Source organism: Anomaloglossus baeobatrachus, chromosome 3 (genome assembly GCF_048569485.1).
Source record: "Anomaloglossus baeobatrachus isolate aAnoBae1 chromosome 3, aAnoBae1.hap1, whole genome shotgun sequence".
Classification (NCBI taxonomy): domain Eukaryota; kingdom Metazoa; phylum Chordata; class Amphibia; order Anura; family Aromobatidae; genus Anomaloglossus; species Anomaloglossus baeobatrachus.
Genome location: NC_134355.1, coordinates 86,629,794 through 86,650,224, shown reverse-complemented (window position 1 = coordinate 86,650,224; position 20,431 = coordinate 86,629,794).

Here is a 20,431-nt window from a genome sequence, read left to right as displayed (position 1 = left end):
TTTGTGCGTGCTGTCACAGAGTTTTGGTTTTTCCTTGTCTGTCTTTATCTGTAAGTTAATCACACTCCTGACTTGTCTTTTCCTAGGGGGATGGGGAGTGGGAGAGGTGATCAGATCAGTACTAGTCAGGAGCAGGGCCAGGAAGGAGACTCAGGCCTCTCCACCATTAGGAGTATCTTTGAGGTTGATAGCATAGTGCTCCCTGGCTTGAGAGACAGCTTAGGAGCCCCGATTCCCTGCTATCCCATAGTCATCATGACAAAATAGATCTATTGCTGCCAGTAACACAAACCATTATAACGTACCTTCTGAAAAGTCGACTATGTTATTTCTTTACTACTGGCACATAGACTACAAGCAAATAACTATTGTAGTGTGTATGTAACATCTGTGACAGTACCCGTCCCCTCAATTTCTACTTATTTCACCAGGCAACGCCATCACTTTATTGCAGGCGGTGGAACAACACGATAATCCAGTGTATTCTACGTGACTTTTGGTACTGTCCAGGCAGCAAGCTAGGGGGTTAACTCATGTTTCTGGTTAGTATTATCTGTCTACTATTAGTCATAGGTGGGGCTGCTAGCTATTTATTCACCTGAATCCTTGTCTCTTCTGCTAGCTCTGGTTCACATAGTATATTCAACCTTTGCCCTGCTTGATAGGTTCCTGTGGTTTTATTTTGTTCTTTATGTTGACCACTCTTTTGCCTGACTTTTTGCTCCTGTGTGAGACCTTCTGGTATTGTTGCAGCTTTTCTGCCAGGCGCTACTCTGTGGAACCAACCTAGCGACCCCTGTTTAATTCCAGATTGATTTACAGGTAACTCCCTGGGCTAGTATTAAGCTTGTCCATGGAAGCCCAAATAAGTGCTGACAGACTACCACATACAAAGACCCTGGTATCAATTTACCTATATGGGAGTGGTCTACCAAAGTAAAAATCCCTTAGGTCTAGTTGACTCATTTACATGCACATAGAGCTCCAAATTATCATACTCATCATACAGTCAAAGGTTACGTTTCTATTAATGAAGGGCTATGGAAGGAAGTTCGGACTGATTAATGGTAAAACAGCTAAATATTGAAAGACATAAGACAGATAGTAATCACACAAGCCCAAATCCCCTCTTCTTGATCATTAGGCCAATCGCATGACCAGTTCAGCAATGAATTAGTGGTCAAGGTGCTTATTTCCTGGTTGCAGTACCTTATGCCCAGTATATAATACTTGGAATATACAACCTGGTGTCAACTGTTACTTTATTGCTCTGACCCAGTTGTTCCCTGAATATTCTCCTAAATTGAAGTGTAAAGAGTGGCTAGCAGACCTGGTTGAGGAAGTCCAATTTAGGCCTATGAGTCAATTCAACATACCATTATACTGTATTTTCATACGTTGCATTCTCACAGCATTTTTTTTCTGCTTTTTATGCAAATTAAAAGCTGCTTTTTAAAGTACAGGCAAGAAAATTTCAGAAATGTCATGCTCGTGCTTCTTTTATTTTTCCGGAATGAATTGAAAAATTGCAGAGTTTTTGTAATCTGTAGCATGTCAATTCTTTCTGCATTTTGCAGCGTTTGTTAGCCATAAAAAGCAATGAGAAAGTGGAAAAACGCTTCACTGCAGTTTTTGGTGTTTTATAAATGTTTTTGATGAATAAAATTAACTTTATTAAACATGTACTATAGACAAATGACACAAATAATCTGCAACTGGAAAATGCTTCAAACCAAAAAAAGGAGTAACACATCCACTAAAATATATAATTTATTGAAACATTCTTTTGAAAATCGCATATATCAAAAAACAGTACAAAGGTCAAAATATAAGGGAAAAAGTTCTAGTCATAAATCCCACTAGTAGGGGAGGAAGCCCAAGAAAGTTCAATTACTTTCAAAGGGAAAAAGGCTGACTACATAGCATCAGTCTCAGTGTGGGATGAGAATGGTGAGTATATACTGTATGTCATATCACTGCTAAATTAGACATAGTGGATCTACCCACATAAACAACCCACACAGTAGAATATATCAATGCTGACATGTCACCTTACCCATATTGAATGAGCAGGACCTCCCAAGGAGCCCCAACACGTGTTTCGCCTATAGTGGATTTCTCAACGGAATGTGCACATTCCGTTGAGAAAGCCACTATAGGTGAAACGCGTGCCATGTCAGCTGACATTCCAGCATTGATATAGTCTACCGTGTGGGTTGTTTATGTGGGTAGATCCACTATGGCTAATTTAGTGGTGATATGATATATGTATATATATATATATATATATATATATATATATATATATATATATATATATATATACACTCACCATCTCATCCCACATTGAGACTGATGTTATGTAGTCAGCCTTTTTCCCTTTAAAAGTAATTTGACTTTCTTGGGGTTCTTCCCTACTAGTGGGATTTATGTCTAGAACTTTTCTCCTTAGATTTTGACCTTTCTCAGTTTTTTGATATATGCGATTTTAATTATAATTTTTCACTAAATGATATATTTTAGTGGATGTGTTACTCCATTTTTTTTGTTTGATTTATGTTGAGTACGAGTATATTCACGATGTAATACTGAGGGAGAAACAATACTAATATTTTGTATTACTTTTGAATGTTTCTGACCCTGAGAATAGTGCTTGGTGAATTTTTTGTTGCTAAAACTAAAAAATGCTGTAAAAAAATGCATAACAACACAGCAGAAACCCTGAAAAATGGGCATTTGAAATTATACATTTTTACTACCAAGAAAGCAGGTTTTGGCCTCAGAAAATAACGCAGCAAAAACGTTGCATGTGAACAGAACCTTATAATCCAGTCACTATATAGGTCACAATTTAGAGTTTGCTCATTGCACATCTAGCTGGCCTCCTGCATTGCAAAGTTCACAAATGATCCATTTTGGCAGCACTTTCTAAAATGGTTAAATTCAGCCAGGCCCCTGTGAAATGGAAGTGTTGCCATTTCCCAAATTGCATAAAAAAAAAAAAAAAAAAAAGAAATACACTGGAACAGAGTCGCAGAGACATTTTCTAAATGTTTTCTACATTTAGAAAAGTGCCCAAGCTTTTAGTGCAGAGATTTGACTGACTTTCCAAGTGGAATTGTCAAGTTTACAGATAGAAAATGTTTTCTACATGAAGCAATCAGGGACAATTATGTAGTCAACGGATTCAGATGATTTTTTTTTTTTCCCAACAAGTAACAGAACAATCGAACATTCACACAATAAGTAAATAAACTACCGAGATGTCTGACTTACATTGGTGTTTATATATCTGTAAATGGCATTCATTCTCTGTAATAAATGTATTGTGTACTACGTAGAATAGAAGTCATAACAAAAACATCTCAGTATCATGGGTTTTTTTGTGTCATATTAACTTTTCTGCTTCTTTCTTAGTATTCAGTTTGCACAATACTATATAATAAAGTACACAATAAGCACCATGTTTCTATTGGGAATAATGCATTTTTGTTCTGTTTTGTTGAAAATGTATTCTTCTTGTAGAGAGAATAAAGCACAAACAAGCGGGGTTTTAGTCTGTGTTTCACCGCGAGATTATTCTCATGTTTTATAGCTATTGTATTATATTGTAAACTATATGTAAACAGAGTAAAATTAATACAAACAGAAAATATAGAATAAATTACAGAATAATAAACAGCATGCATTGATCTAGCGATGTGATGGAATTTTCAATTTCATATTTTGTTTATTAAATACATTTCTATGCAAATTATGAACTTTTTTTTAATTATTTTAATATATTTGTATCCATTTGCACAAACTACAGAGGATCAAATTGATTCAAAGTAAATCAAATGTAATTAGAATTTTATCAAATTTGCAAGTCTTGAACAGTTTGTGATTTAATTCGAGACATTTACCATATTTTTCGTTTTATAAGACTCACCGGATTATAAGACGCACCCCAAATTTAGAGACAAAAAAGGTAAATAAAAAAAAAAATGGAGTCCATCTTATACTCCGGTGTTGTCTTATTGGAGGGGGGTGGCAGCGTTGCTGGAGCAGGGTCACTGGAGGCAGAAGCTGTGCTGGCAGCGGAGGCGGGTCAGTGATGGCAGCGGTGGGTCAGTGGTGGCCGCGGAGGCGGATGAGTGGTGGCGGTGGGTCAGTGGTGGCAGCAGCGGCGGGTCAGTGATGGCAGAGGCGATGACGGGTCAGTGGTGGCAGCGGCGGCGGGTCAGTGGTAGCAGCGGAAGCTGCGATGATTGTGTGGTGAAGCAGACTGGTGCAGCGAGAGTCCCAGTCTGTCCGTGGTCCGGGCTTCAAAGAAATGGCACCCGGAGCGGCGCATGCACAGATGGAGCTCTCATCCAAGAGCTCCATCTGCCCACATGCTGACTCCCGATGCCATCATTTGAAGGCCGGACCACGGACAGATTGGGACAGTGGCCGCCCACCCACCCACACAGAGAGGCAGCCGGCCGCCGGGATGGAGAGGCCACAGGCAACGATAGGCACCCTGCTGGCCACGCGCACACACCGACAGGCACCCAGCCACCCGCACACAGAGCCACACAGACAGCCCCCGCCAACTCACCTCCCGGTAAGCTAAATTCGGATTTTAAGACGCACCCCTCATTTTCCTCTCAAAGTTTTGGGAGGAAAAGTGCGTCTTATAATCCGAAAAATACAGTAACTATGACTGTCTTCCTCGTATAGTGCATGTATTTGACATCTGTACATCCCACACCAATACAGAGCCACCTCTCAGTACACCACATACGGAGTGTGCTGTATTAATTTCTCCAAGCGCATGTAAAACAAATCTTATTAATTTGAAGTTCCAAGGGCATAGGAGTGTATTTCGCTAACAGCTTTTTGGTACTGTACCTACCTAACATTTCGTATTTTTTTTTTTTTGGGGAAAGGGTTTAATTTAAAAAATAAATTGCAAATATATATTTTTTAAATGTAGACACATAATTGTGCATGTCTGATTTTGGACACGTGTTACTTTTCCAATTTGACAACCATACACGCCACACCTATACTGTGGCCTTCTAGCACATTTCTCTTTCTGTTCATGTATCTACCTATGGAACATTTTTTTTTCCGTTCTTTTTGACAAAGGTTGAATTGTTCTAGTAGAAAAGATTAAAAGTTAAAAGGATTTCCCTTCTTGAAGATCCTATCCAAATATATAATAGCTGTAATAATAATAATATTAGTAAATTCCTCCAATTAGAAATGTAATCTAGTTCTCCTGATTAGCTGTGTTGCTTACCCCACGAAGAACATTGCAGTAGCTTAGGTATTCATATTCACGACCACTAACAGCTAACTAACTGTCACTATATGTGTGGTCATAACCATCAATAACTAAGCTCCAATGTCCTACATGGGGTAAGCAACATAGCTAATCAGGAGAACTATACTACATTTCTAATTGGAGTTATTTGCTAATATTATTATTACTATTACACTTACTACATTTTGGGATAGGATCTTGAAGATGGGAATGCCCATTTAATTATAGTGTTGTATAAAATTTATGGTCAAAGAAAAAGTGAAAATGATGATGGGGTGTAAGAGAAAAAATACTTCATGTCATGGTAAGATTATGGGAGGCGGCAGCAGCAGAAACACTACTTCCACCATTCGCAGTAATGTTACCAAATCGAGTCCACAATTGACCTTCTTTTCCGCCAGCAAGCATATTAGTGGGTAGAAAGTTGAGAGTGCTAAAGGATATATGGCACATCAGTTGTCTCAGTCACAGCAGGATTATATTACCTCTAAGGCCTAAGCCACACGGTATGAAAATCAGACTTAGTGGAATGCGATAAAACATCGCATTCCACTCGGACCAATATTAGCCTGTGTGCCAGCACCCATGAGCGATAATTTTCTCGGCCCCAATCGGGCCGAGAAAACAATCGCAGCATGCTGCGATTGTAATGCAAGACTCTTTCTCTTGCACCCATTCAAGTCTATGGGGTGAGAGAAAGATTGCACAGCACTTGCAGTACACCGGTGTACCGCGAGAGCAGGGCGAGAATGGCAATAGCCGGCTACGGAGGAGAGAGGGAGATAAATCCCTTTTTCTTCAATTTATTAACCCCCAAAACACCCAGGTCCCACATAATCCACACCATGATGTCCCATGGCGATCCCGGCTTTGCTACATGCTGAAGTTGCAGTGTGTGGGCACATTAGAGAATATGACCGCTAACTGCGTTTTGATGTGTTTTTTGCCAGAAGATGCAGATTTGGTGCAGGAATTTGGTGTATAAATTTCAACACCAAATCTGCATCTCCTGGCAAAAAAAAAAACAGTTTAGGTACAGTTTTTGGCCAGGAGATGCAGGTTTGGTGCAGAAATATCTTCACCAGATTTCTGCACCAAATTTGCATCTCCTGGCAGAAAGCCACACTGAAACAGTGTCAAAACTGTTTTTTGTGTAGTTTTCTGCCACAATATGGAAAATATAAGCTGGAATTTTTACACTGAATTCCTGCACCAAATCTGCAACTCCTGGCAAAAAGAAAAAAAACTATTAAAACTGCATAAAAGTGAACGTTTAGGCCACTGACAGAATGTTGGATTGCAGTTCATGGTTGTTTCCCACAGTTCGACAATCCGGCAGCACTTTCACTGAGTGACCCCAGGTGACCTGATGGTCACAGCCATGTCCTGCAGTCCGACAGTCCAGCAGTCAGGTCACTTGAGGTCACACCATGGGAACCCGGGTGTGAACTCCAGTGAACTGAGTGACGCCACCTGCTCACAGCTGGGTCCCCCTCACCTATCAGTCATTCCTGAAGCCTGAAGAGAGGGGACATGTTTCCCTCTCTGTAGCCTCTTTATGTAGCTGAGCTGAGGATCATTGTGGGACTTCATATGGATTATGTCGGATCTGCAAGGGTGTTTTGAGGGTTAATAAAGGGATGAAAGAAGATGTGTGAATTTTATTTCAAATAAAGGATTTTTTTAGTATTTGTGTTTTATATCTTTTCACTTATGGGATTAGTAATGGGGTGTCTCATAGATGCCTCCCATTACTAATCCAAGGCTTGATGGCAAGTGTGATTTCTTTGTCAAAGCGCAGCTGTCATTAATCCATTATATTACCTCAATTCCCACTGTACCAGGGCAATCGGTATGAGGTAGGTAAAGTGCCAGGATTGGCACATTTAATGTGATGTGCCAATTCTGGGCAGCTGCAGGTTGGTATTTTTAGGATGGGGGGGCCTAATATCCATGGCTCCTCCCATTCATAATACCAGCTCCCACCTGTGTGCTTTACAGTGGCTGGTTATCAAAAATGGAGGGACTCTATGCCTTTTCTTTTAATTATTTATTTAAATAATTAAAAAAAAAAAAGCACTGGCTATCAATTTTTTTTTTTAAATGATTCATTTCTTTTTCACTACCATACAGCAAATTGACTGCAACCAATCACAGATGTGGACACAGGGTGGGGGAGGGGAGTGTATAGCAGTCTGTAACCAATCACATTATCAAAAATAGCAGTTCCACTCAAGTAGAGGGAAGGGGAAAAAACAAAGATGTATATGGTGACCATTGGAATGTAAATATGCATTATTGCAAAGAGAAAAAGAAAAAAAAATTGGGGGAAAAATGAGTTATTTTGCAAATAAAATTGGCCAAATTTACTTGAGCCCAGTTACCACGCCAATGTATAACTATTAACTGAGTCCTAATCTAAATTTCTGCCTCTTTTCGTGTCATTCCTGACCTTTATATAAGGGCTAGAGAAGAACCTGCAAAAGACAATTAAAACACCTGAGGTCACTGGCAGGAGTGCGCAGACAAAGGACATAACTCCATAATACAAAATTCAAGAATTTTCGGCACTTCCTGATCTTATAGTCTGAACTGGTGCAAACTGAACATAGGATACATTATCAGAAATAGAAAAAAAAAGAGAGAGAGAGAAACTTAGATTAGGACCCAATTGAGAGTTATACCTTGGCGTGGTAACTGGCTCAAGTAAATTTGGCCAATTTTATTTGCAAAATAACTCATTTTTCCCCCAAAAATCTTGTCGTTTTCTTTGCAGTAATGCATATTCACATTCCAATCTTTACCATATACATCTTTGTTTTTTTCCCCTTCCCTCTACTTGACTGCAGCTGCTATTTTTGATAATATATACTATGTTCACTTACACCAGTTTCTGACTATAAGATTAGGAAGTGTTAGCAATTCTTCTATTTTGCAACCACTCATAGGACAGAGGGTGGGCGGGGGAAGCAGTGAATATTGATGAACCTTAATAAGCGGGCCCGGAAAAGAGTTTAACTGCAATGTGATCCTCCAGGAAACACGGTATCTATAACTATCCTGCTCTTACTACCATTTAACGTCCATATGCAGCCCCCTAGCGCTTACTATGACCATTTTACAGCCCAGAACCTCTTGCCCCTATTGACTTGTATGGAGTTCATTGTACGGGGTCAAGTTTGGCTGCTGAACATGATTTTTTGTTTTTTTTTTTTTAGTCCGTGCTGGTTTGCCCAGCCTGAATTTCCATGGGTTCGCTCATCCCTATACATTACTCTTCTGTATGTTGCTTCATTATTTTACACTTTCATCTTGTATTATCTTGTACAATATTGCTTCTAGAGACACTGTGTAGATCCGATCCATATTCATGACTTTATATGTTCTGCATTTTTTTGCAATTTGATTCTTGTCTGTCATTATTTTATCTATATTGATTTTCAAGTGAGCAACGTGACACTTTATTTGTGCTTGGGTTTCTTTTAGTGTTCTATGTATCAAGCATGGAACTGACGTCTCTGAATTTTTCAAGGTTGTTCTCTTTTTGTGACACATTTCTGTATATTAGGTAACTGAATTTTGTATAGTTTGCGTATAAAGCTATTATCAGAATAACTTTCTTTGATAATATAGCATTACCAGGTTACCAGACTACTAAAATTCTTCCATGTACTGTAGATATAGGGTGTTTTGCAAGGACGTAGATGAAATCCTCCAAGCTTTTATTATTCTGCTTCCTCTTCATGAACCCATAGAGCAATCTAAGGGAAAATTAACAGATCATAATAAATCTAAAAATATTCCAATCATCAAAGCAATTGGGGCATGTCCAGGATAAGGTGCAAAAGCATAGTAACATTTTGACATATCCATATATATACCTTGTTCTGCACACAGTGACATTAATAAAATGATTATAGGTTACTGTAGAGAAAAATTACACTTGTGAAAGTGAAAAGGTCACATCAAATTATTAAAGCCTTAAATATAGCAATAGCACGTAACTTTCAAATCACGTGACTTCAGACGAGAAAAAGTAATGATCATGAAATCCGCTGAAATGCAATAAAAATATTCATTTGAGCGTCAATGTGGCTAATTATTTCTGAATTTTAATCATCATGTTTGAGTCTTCACAGGAAATTAGGAACTCTGGAGCCGTTCCAGATCGAGAACTGTTAATTCATCGGATGAAGTCCACATCATATTGAAGAAAACAGCAGGAATAATTAGTGAAAATGGAGCAGGATAATCCCAGTGGATGTGACATGATTTACACAGAGTGGTATGGTTTCTCAATCAAAGGTGTAAATCTGCTTTTTTTGCTTGAAGGAACAAATTTAACACCATATTTTTTATTACTCTCCCAACCCAATTAAAATATGCACTGGCACCAATTACAATAATGTTATTATATACTGGTTTTACTTCTTTATATTTTTTAAAAAAAAACAAAACAAAAAAAAACATAACATATGTAGACAAACAAAATCTAGCTATAGACCTACTCAAAATCAATACATCTCACACTTCTGTCTAATCAACATGGTATTTAAGATACTGTGGCAGCTTGGGGTCCATGAATGTCAATATGACTCAAAAGCATATATATAGACAGTACATATATATATACATATGTGTGTGTGTATATATATATATATATGTACGTACATATGTGTGTATATAACAGTATATGTGTGCGTATATATATGTGCGTATAAATATATATATATGTGTGCGTGTGTGTGTATATCTGCCTGTATATGTGTATAAACATGTGTGTGTATATATACAGTTAGGTCCAGAAATATTTGGACAGTGACACAAGTTTTGTTAGTTTAGCTGTTTACAAAAACATGTTCAGAAATACAATTATATATATAATATGGGCTGAAAGTGCACACTCCCAGCTGCAATATGAGAGTTTTCACATCCAAATCGGAGAAAGGGTTTAGGAATCATAGCTCTGTAATGCATAGCCTCCTCTTTTTCAAGGGACCAAAAGTAATTGGACAAGGGACTCTAAGGGCTGCAATTAACTCTGAAGGCGTCTCCCTCGTTAACCTGTAATCAATGAAGTAGTTAAAAGGTCTGGGGTTGATTACAGGTGTGTGGTTTTGCATTTGGAAGCTGTTGCTGTGACCAGACAACATGCGGTCTAAGGAACTCTCAATTGAGGTGAAGCAGAACATCCTGAGGCTGAAAAAAAAGAAAAAATCCATCAGAGAGATAGCAGACATGGTTGGAGTAGCAAAATCAACAGTTGGGTACATTCTGAGGAAAAAGGAATTGACTGGTGAGCTTGGGAACTCAAAAAGGCCTGGGCGTCCACGGATGACAACAGTGGTGGATGATCGCCGCATACTTTCTTTGGTGAAGAAGAACCCATTCACAACATCAACTGAAGTCCAGAACACTCTCAGTGAAGTAGGTGTATCTGTCTCTAAGTCAAAGTAAAGAGAAGACTCCATGAAAGTAAATACAAAGGGTTCACATCTAGATGCAAACCATTCATCAATTCCAAAAATAGACAGGCCAGAGTTAAATTTGCTGAAAAACACCTCATGAAGCCAGCTCAGTTCTGGAAAAGTATTCTATGGACAGATGAGACCAAGATCAACCTCTACCAGAATGATGGGAAGAAAAAAGTTTGGAGAAGAAAGGGAACAGCACATGATCCAAGGCACACCACATCCTCTGTAAAACACGGTGGAGGCAACGTGATGGCATGGGCATGCATGGCTTTCAATGGCACTGGGTCACTTGTGTTTATTGATGACATAACAGCAGACGAGTAGCCGGATGAATTCTGAAGTGTACCAGGATATACTTTCAGCCCAGATTCAGCCAAATGCCGCAAAGTTGATCGGACGGCGCTTCATAGTACAGATGGACAATGACCCCAAGCATACAGCCAAAGCTACCCAGGAGTTCATGAGTGCAAAAAAGTGGAACATTCTGCAATGGCCAAGTCAATCACCAGATCTTAACCCAATTGAGCATGCATTTCACTTGCTCAAATCCAGACTTAAGACGGAAAGACCCACAAACAAGCAAGACCTGAAGGCTGCGGCTGTAAAGGCCTGGCAAAGCATTAAGAAGGAGGAAACCCAGCGTTTGGTGATGTCCATGGGTTCCAGACTTAAGGCAGTGATTGCCTCCAAAGGATTCGCAACAAAATATTGAAAATAAAAATATTTTGTTTGGGTTTGGTTTATTTGTCCAATTACTTTTGACCTCCTAAAATGTGGAGTGTTTGTAAAGAAATGTGTACAATTCCTACAATTTCTATCAGATATTTTTGTTCAAACCTTCAAATTAAACGTTACAATCTGCACTTGAATTCTGTTGTAGAGGTTTCATTTCAAATCCAATGTTGTGGCATGCAGAGCCCAACTCGCGAAAATTGTGTCACTGTCCAAATATTTCTGGACCTAACTGTATATATATATATATAGATATATATCTCATATTGATGGAGGTCATACTTTCACTTGACAATGATTAGTGTTTTTTTATTAGCTTCTCCATGAATGAAGTATAGATATATATGGACTTCTCCTGTTCATGTGCCGTGCTCAGCATAAATGGGTAGACCTGCACCCACTGGCGAACACAGACAGAAAAGGCAAGAACAGTATATGGGCCCTTTGCAGACCAATAACTCCTCATAATGTACAATTCCAACTGATTTTGACATGGAAATGGCCCCCCAACCTCTTAGGCCCCTGTGGTTGCACAAATGATATGTCTGCTCCTGCCTACACCCCCTTTGAAAATTAAGCTTGTAATCAATATCTCACTGTATAGGAGAACAATTTCCAAAATGTTAATTTGTAAATCTCATTACAAAATCTTCAGTGTTATTCAAATTAGTGGCTGCAATGGTGCAAAAATGAGTACACCCCACATCAAAAACTACTATATCTAGTATTTTGTATGACCTCCTTGATTTTAAAGGACAGCACCAAGTGTTCCAGGCATGGAATAAACAAGTTAGCGATATATTGCATGATACTATCAATGAAAAGTAGCTCCCTGACACCAACAGTGCAGCCTCCAATGAACACTGCTAGCCTCATGTTTCACTCTAAGCACAATGCATTTTTCTAAATCTATAGTGCCTACAGTGAAATATGATGGCGGCAGTGTCCTTATGGGGGACTGCATGAGAGATCCTTGTGTCTCTGGTGTCGGGGAGATGCATTTCATTAATGCTATCATTAATTCACAGATGTAATGCTCTATGTTGAAAGAGAAGATGCCACCCTCACTCCGTGGCCTTGGTAGACGTTCACGTTTCCAACATGACAATCTAAAACATACACATTTAACAACACTGTTGCCTTTCTGAAAAAGAACATGGTAAAAGTGATTCAGTGGCCAATTATCTCCTTATCTGAACCCAACTATGGGGAATTCTGATGAGACAAGTTGTCATCACTCTCCATTGAGCATCCAGGCTCTAAAAGAGGTCAATCTTGCAGAATGGAAACAGATGTAATATGTCGCCAACTTTTTTAATCCATGCTAGAAGATTTGATGCTGTCTTTAAAAATCAAGGCGGTCATACAAAATACTAGATGTAGTAGTTTTTGATGTGGGACATATTCATTTCTGTATCAACTAATTTGGGTAAAAATGAATATTTTTAATGAATGTTATATTGTTAATCTTTCATGTTATTATTTTGAAAAAATGTTCTATAAAACTCTAGAAGTCTTGTCAAAATTTTTTGAATAATTCTTGTATTTAGTGATATATTGATTAAAATCTTCCTTTTCTAAAGCAGATCACTTATTTATGCTGATTTTATATATCTAATATTTTAAAGCCTTTTTCTCATGTTTTTCTTTAAGTCCCCATATGGGACATGAACCTGTCATCATCTGATTACTTGTTCTATAAATTATCACACAACAATATTTGAGTACAGACACAACCTCTTACTCTTATGATGTCCAGTCTGCGGCTGGGCATCACAGATGTGCTGAAAGGATAGATACGAGGGATATCAAGCAGGCTCCTAGCTGCCATGGCAAGTCATCTTTACCCCATGATCGCGTTGCAGAGGGACTGATGGGCGCACAAAAACGTGCTCCTAAGAACATATGCCTTAATGCTGTCAGAGATTAACTCCAGGCAGATACTGACTGTAACACAGATAACATCTGCCAGGTATGATGTGGGCTCAGCTCTTGAGCCCGCTACTACTTCACTCCCAACTTGTGTCATGTACAGCTGATGTTGGAAAGAGGTAATGAATATACACATGCCAATAGGGAATATTTTACCTAAATGTATATATATTTTTTAACTAAAAAGCTTTTTTTTCAATATTGTTTAAATTAAAAATTTGGGTCTATATTGCTTTTGCAGCCTCTATGTATCAGAGATTACAGAGCAGAATATGTTAAAAGTGAAATCCAACACTGTTTTGTAATCATTCTTTCTCTTCCTTAGAAGTATCTGTTCATTTGTAGCCTTTCGTGGCCAATAACCAGCATAAAAGACAGTTTAGGAGAAAAGAGATAAAGGTAACAAACAGTGATGAGTGAATATATTCAGCATTATTCGTTACTCGCATGAATATTACGGTATTGGTGATATTTGTTACACGTCAAGTATTTTGGTATTCGCCTTGTGAGTTTTGAGTCACCTCAACATATTTGCTGCCTGATTTTTAGCCACTAAACATGCGAGGTTGCTTGCCAATCACAGTAATACCGTAGCCATTTTTGATACTGGTATTACTATAATTGGCATGCGCAGTGGAAAAAAAAAATAATAATTACATGCGTTCATTAAAGCAGGAGAATTTTATACTTGCTGAGTTTCTGTGGCTGTCATACTGCTTCTGGGTCTGATCATTAGAGTTCATGAATATGCACTGCTTCACCCACCCATCCTCTGTAACAGTGTCTGTGCTTGGTTGCAGTCCTGCTTCCACCTCTTACTCTCTGTGCTGGCGTCTGTAATTGGTTACTCTCACATTAGCTTCTAGGTCCCCAAAGTGGAGTGTAAAAATAAATAAATAATTGTAAAAAATAGCGTATTTAGATACCCTTTACAGATAAAGCAGCTGGATACAGGCTGCAGCCCCCAGCTGTGTATGTTATCTTGCCTGTGTATCAACATATGATGGACCCATGCCTTTTCCTTTAAACTGTGTAAATAATAATAAAAAAAAACCAACATTGTGAGGTCCCGCCAGTTTTGATAACTAGCCAAGATAAGGTAGACAGCTGGCTGCTGGCATTCTCACGCTGGGGAGTCCCACAGTTATTGGGCCCTCCCCAGCCTCAAAATAGCAGCCCACAGCTGACTCGAAATTGGTGCATTCATTAGCTGTGCCAATTCCAGCTCTCATCCAATTGCCCTGGAGTGGTGGCAATCGGGTTAACATAAGGGGTTAATGACAGCTGTGATTAGTTAAAAAAAAAAAATCACAGCTGTCATGAAGCCCGAGGTTAATAATATGGAGGGGTCTATGAGATAGGTTGGATGATCACAGTCCTTTCCATTGAGAAGAAAAACCTCAGCACAACATACACCAAGTGAAGAACACTCTCCAGGAAGACCATGTTTCAGTATCCAAATCTACCATAAAAAGACATAAACGGGGTTTACACGCTACGATATTGTTAATGAATTATCCTCGGGGTCACGTTGTTTGTGACGCACATCTGGCGTCATTAACGATATCCCATTGTATGACACTTATGAGCGACCTTAAACGATTGCAAAAGCGTTCAAAATCGTTTGCCGCGGAGAGGTCGTCCTGAAACAAAAAATCGCTTTCTTTTTTTTAAGCGATGTTGTTCCTCGTTCCTGCGGCACCACACATCGCTGTGTGTGACACCGCAGGAGCGACGAACATCTCCTTACCTGCCTTCACCGGCAATGTGGAAGGAAGGAGGTGGGCAGCATGTTACGTCCCGCTCATCTCCGCCCCTCTGCTTCTATTGGACGCCTGCCGTGTGACGTCGTTGTGACGCTGCACGAACCACCCCCTTAGAAAGGAGGAGGTTCGCCGGCCAGAGCGACGTCGCAGAACAGGTATGTGCGTGTGACGCTGCCGTAGCGATAATGTTCACTATGGCAGCGATCACACAATATCGCACGTACAACGGGGGCGGGTGCTATCGCGCTCGACATCGCTAGCCGATGCTAGCGATGTCGCAGAGTGTAAACCCCGCTATACTGAAAGCAAATACAGAGGGTTGACCACAAGGTGCAAATCATTAATCAGCCTTAAAAATGGAAAGGCCGGATTAGACTTTGCCCCCCAAAATCTAAAGAATCCAGGCCAGTTCTGAAAGAACATTCTTTGGACAGATGAAATTAAGATCAACCTGTACCCTAATGATGAGAAGAAGAAAATATTCAGAGTGTTTGGAACTGAACATGATCCAAAGCAAAGCACATCCTCTGTAACACATAGTGGAGGCAATGTGATGGCCGGGCATGCATGGTCCCAATGACCCTGGGTTCCTAGTGTTTATTGATGATCTGACTGAATTCTGAAGTGTATAGGGCGATACTTTCTGCTTAGATTCAACCAAATGCAGTAAGGTTGATTTTATGGTGCTTCACAGTAAAGATGGATAAAAGTCCAAAACATACTATGAAAGCAACACAAGATGAGTTTTTTTTTAACACAAAGAAGTGAAATATTCCACAATGGCCAAGACAATCCCCAAATCTCAACCCCATAGAGCTGCATTTCACATGCTTAAAATTAAAAATTAAGGCAGAAAGACCCACAAACAAGTAACAACTGAAGTCACTGCAGTAAAAGCCGGCAAAGCCTCACAAAGGAGATAACCCAGCGTGTGCTGAAAGCTATGACTTCCAGACTTCAGGCTGTCATTGCATACAGAGGATTCTCTACAAAATATTAAAAATGAACATTCTATTTCCGGTTACGTTAATTTGTCCAATTACTTTTGAGCCCCTGAAATAAGTATTATTTTTGTTCAACCCCTTTCATTAAACCTGAAAGTCTCCACTTCAATTGCATCTTACTTTTTTTCATTTTAAACGAAAAATAGTGTCATGTAGAGCCCAAACTACGAAGAATCGGTCACTGTCCAAATATTTCTGGACTTAACTATATAACTAAAGGCTATAAACCATCCCCTTACAAGATAACTAGGAATGTCTTTTAGATTTTTCCTTATTTTTCCATGTTACTCACCTCTGTTGGATTTGGCACCAGGTGCTGTGTTTACCTCCTTTCTTGGCTGGCTCCCGTGTCTCTTCTGAATAGGGTTGCAATGGCAAACTGGTGCACTCTTGTGTTGTCATTTGTTTAGGCTTTATAAATCAGCTCAGGTGTTGGAACCCCACCTTAGCAATCAGGTCGTTGGCATCAGCTTTGCTACTGTGGACTGCCTCCTAGTTCTTGGACCACCTATTTTACTCAGTTGGAAGATGTTGCTGACTAAAGCTGTCTTACCACTGTAGTAGCTCTGTCTCGGACGCTATGACAAACCCAGCTCTGCTGGGTATCCGGTCTTATCGCTGTAGCTGGGTCAATTCTGCTTCTTTGCTGCCCTATTTTGCTTCACCAGTAACCTTGAATTTTAATTGGCTGCATGGGTTTTCGTATAACAAAAAAAACCTGTGTCAACCAATTCTTCTAATGTAACCATGTATCATCGGTTCCTTTCCTTTGTCACTTATTTTTAGTTTTTATGTACTATTACATTTGTACCTGATTCTTACCATTTATTTTAATACACAGGAATAGTCTGGAAAAATTGTGGTAATGATTAATAGATTTTCTTCCTGCTGAATATTTTATTACAATGGTCTTGCTGTTAAAGTAAATAGTAGTAGTTTACCGCTGGACATAATTTACATCATAAATCCAGATATAATCAATTATTTTGCTCCTGCTGTACGCTGTTCTCATGTTCAAGGATCATTTTCGAAAATTTTGCATTTCGCCATGGGACTGATGATATACTGTTCTGATATATTGATGTAGAAGTTTTTGTCTTATAATAAATTAGACTATTACATCTGCATTTGTATTATTGAAATTAAGGTTTCATGGAGTTTGTGCTTTGAAATGCAGTCATTAAAAAATATATTAGTTGGAAAAAAAAATGTAAACGTTTTGAAGTAGACAAATAATGAACTGCTAAGTGCATGGTCTTCGTACCATTGCTGGTTGGATGGTGCCAAGTGTTTTACTCTGCTGGTGCTCCTTCCCATATAGTTGGACTGTGATACATTGTACAAATATCACCAAGAATATGATAGCTAACTATGGACTAGTTAGAGTCATATGGGCCCCAATGAGAAATTTGGACCTGGGCCCCCACCACCAAGTTTGTCAGATGTGTGGGCCCCTGTAGAGTTCTAGATCTAGATATATGAATTCACTCCCCCATCATTATAAAAAAGGCTAAAGAAAAAAACATATAAATCTCAGAAAAAAACAGAGATAAGATAATTTTCTTATAACTTCTAAATAGTAGTCAGAGTTACCCAATAACAAATATCACCATAGTGTTACTGAACAAGTATGCTATACTAAATCTAATATACCAATGACCACATAAAGGGAATAAATACCAGCACACGATGACCATATATTATCACCTGTTACGTCACTGCCGGAGTCTGCTCCAGCGACTTTTGCTCCGATCGCCAGGCAACGCCGTGTTCCTGCTGTGGATGGTGCTGGTGATGGGAGAGGAGCCGATGCCAGCGGCGCCGGTGGGCGCAGGCTCCGATCATCCACTGGGCTGGATGTGTCTTGGGATCTGCAGTACCGCTGGCTGACTGTGGGTAGCATGTGTCTTCCATCTGAAGTTGCCAGCGTTCAGCTACAGCCAATGGGAAGACACCACACCCTTCTTATTTCCCCTCCTGTCACAAGACCACTGCCAGAGATAGTTCTGATTTTCCTGGCTCCTGTTACGTCCTATTCTGTTTGGTTATTCCTGTGTGCTGACTTCTGCGTGTTTTCTGACTACCCTCCTGCCTACTGTGTTTGTACCTCGCTGCCCGATCCGGATTTGACCTCTGCTACGTTTGCTGACTACGTCATTGCCTGCTGATTCTGTCCCTGTTCCGCAATTCCTGGTTTGACCCTGCCTGACTACTACTCTCATCGGACTGCAGCCTTCCACAGGTAGTGATCACCAGGGCCCTGTGTAATTCCAAACCCTGTATAGGGGTTAAAGGGTTTCAGGGTTCTGGGGGTCCTGCTTGGTGAGTGGCTTCCCTCTAGCCTCCCCATTACAGCCCATCTGAGTCTGTGGATCCAGGCAGGCGTTACATCACCATATACTTTCTCAGTATACCCACCATCCTGAACAAATCCACTATATCAAGACCAATATTTTAATAATACGACCTATCAAGGATAAATACCTCCATACCATTACCAGACTACATATTACTACCACATAGTAACCAAATAATACCACCATACCGATCATTATCGAAAACCACTGTACTAACAGTAATATCACCTTCTGACATTATACACAGAAGCTTTGTGGATCGCATAAGTGTTATCACGGGATGCCAAGGGAACCCAGGGAAGCCTATGCTTACCCAAACACCCGGAGGAACCCTTGATGGTAGGGAGGTCTGGGCCTCCTACCTAGGCCCTATCTCCTGTCCTTGTCCATGATGATAAGACCCCACGCCACAACCCACCACCCATGGGGAAAGGGGCAAGAACAGAAGTAAACACCCCACCAACAAATAAGGACAAACAGGAGTAATAACTACAACACCTACTCGTATACACGGCAAACACACTCAAAGGAGCCACAAAAAGTGCACGAGGGGAAATGATATAAAAGGGGGAAAGAAAACAAACTACTGGGAAACATCCATACCATTCACTCAGCACACCTAGAACTGCTGCAGCAAGCACCAATGCTGAATCCCACAACGCAAGTCACTGAGATAGAGGGTTTCACCAGCTCATTTAACCTCCTGGCCAAGCCTCCAAATAATAGGAAATAACCAGCATCCTCTAGTGAAAGTTGAGGGTATTTATAGGGCCTGGGCATGGTCCCAACTGGAAACACCTGACCAGGAGTAAGGAGCTGCTGGAAAGAAAACTGACATTAACCCTCTTCTCCCGAAAGGAAAAGTAATCCATTTAATAAACTGAGTCCCACAAGAAAAAGTGAGACTCAGAACCTGTCATCAAAATTTGCAACAGAGGAAAGTCCCTGACAGTACCCTCTCCTTTACCAAGAGGCCTTCGTACTCGCAAGGTGGAACCATCTGACCGGCTGTTCGCCTCCAGTGTGAACAGTACCTTGCCAAAAATGCATGCAGGCTATAGATACACCACACATTTCCCAGAGCCCCAAATCTCGGACACCCTCCTCCACGAGATGTTTCTAGTGGAAATACGTACAAGCTGATTCACACTCAGGTCTGGACCTAGACATTTATTAACACACACGTTTTGAGACAGGCACACACCCCGACTGCGGAACCATAATCTCAGGTATCACGGCTGCCCCCCTTTGACCACCACCACGGGGAGAACACTGAGGCCTAAGATTAACCTGAGAAGAGGGATGATAGACCACAGAACAATAGACTGGTGCAACGGAGGAGAAATATACGCCCAGACCATCCTCCAAACAGTCTAGGGAATTAGCAACCATACACTCAGGGAAGACCTGAGGAGAGGGAAAGGAATTCTCTATAGACACCAGAGAATCCTGGACTGGCAAAGAGGGGATAATGGAGGAAACAAAAATTCTCTTGACGCCTTCCTCCATACAACCAGGGGTGTGTGTCTTAAGGGCAGATGGTGTACTATTGGCGATAGATGAAAAAGCCCCAATGTAATGACCCTTAAGACCATAGAAAAAGGCCAGGGCCCCAAAAACCTCGTCTGCTAACCTCAAGGCAACAGAATCAGCAGGTAGCAAAAAGGCCTAGGTCAAGGGATCTCCCTGTAAGCGGGAGACCACCAACCCCACCCACAGTTCCTCATTTGAAAAGGAAAGAGGGCGGAGTTTAAAATACAGCCTGCACATGCCCTCAAAGATGTTAAACTTGTTGCACTCCCCAGAACACCTGCCTGGGAGGCAGTGTTTGACTCTCCACCAACAGACCCGCCATATGCTGAAGATACTGCAC